The following is a 1,102-nucleotide window of genomic DNA, read 5'->3' as shown; positions in this document are numbered from 1 at the left end:
AAGGGCTTGCAAAGAAATCAGAGGCATTCACACTGCCCATCACTGTTTCCTTAAAGCAGTGGTCACTCAGAAAGAACTGACCTACTATTCTGGACCCTGAGAATCCAGAATTAAAATCAGGAATGTAAAAAAGGCATTACTCTTTCTTCCCATGGATGCTGCCTAGGAAGTACTGTCAAATTCTCTCTTCCCACCACCTTCATGTCCAAGTCAAAACCTCCTGAAGAACTGGAAGAGCCTTGGAAGCTCTTCATCAGAGAGCTGAGCATTGCAACAACAGAATGAGAACCTGAGCAGCCATTTGGAGCAATGAGGAACGCTCAAATACTGTGTGGTAATGAGAGACCTGAACACCAAGTGTTCCAGGGGCTTTGGTTTGTCACCTATGCCACTGTGGAGGAGATGGATGCAGCCATGAATGCAAAGCCACACAATGTAGGTGGAAGAGTTGTGGAACCAAAGAGGGCTGTCTCAAGACAAGATTCCCAAAGATCAGGTGCCCATCAAACTGAAAAAGATCTTGGTTGGTGGCATTAATGAAGACACTGAAGAGCATCATCTACAAGACGATTTTGAACAGTATGGGTAAATTGAAGAGATTGAGATCATGACTGAATGAGGCAGTGGCAAGAAGAAGGGTTCTGCTTTTGTGCTTTTGACGACCATGACTCTGGATAAGATCGTCATTCAGAAATGCCATTCTGTGAATGGTCACAACTGTGAAGTAAGGAAAGCTCTGTTGAAGCAGGAGATGGCCAGTGCTTCATCCAACTCTAGAGGTCGAAGTAGTTCTGGAAACTTTGGTCCTGGGGTCGGGGGACAGGTTGTGGCTATGATAACCTTGGTTGTGGATGAAACTTAAGTGGTTGTGGGGGCTTTGGTGCAGCTGAGGTGGTGGTGCTTATGGTGGCAATGGGGACGGTTACAATGGATTTGATAATGATGGAAGCTAGTTTGGAGGTGGTGGAAGCTACAATGATTTTGGCAATTAGAACAACTACAAAATTCAAATTTTGTACTCAGGAAGGGAGAAAATTTTAGAGGCAGAAGCTCTGGCCTCTGTGGTGGTAGTGACCAATATTTTCCCCAACCTCCAAATCAA

At 45.0% G+C, this 1,102-nt stretch overlaps 1 pseudogene; it reads left to right on the top strand.

The window, feature by feature from the left end:
• The first annotated feature begins 201 nt into the window (after positions 1-201).
• On the top strand, positions 202-862 carry LOC138846102 (heterogeneous nuclear ribonucleoprotein A1-like; annotated as a pseudogene).
• Positions 863-1,102: the final 240 nt, after the last annotated feature.

Source organism: Oryctolagus cuniculus, chromosome 1, assembly GCF_964237555.1.
Source record: "Oryctolagus cuniculus chromosome 1, mOryCun1.1, whole genome shotgun sequence".
Lineage (NCBI taxonomy): Eukaryota > Metazoa > Chordata > Mammalia > Lagomorpha > Leporidae > Oryctolagus > Oryctolagus cuniculus.
Note: the sequence above shows the minus strand (reverse complement) of the source record. Positions and strands in the feature narration are given on the sequence as shown.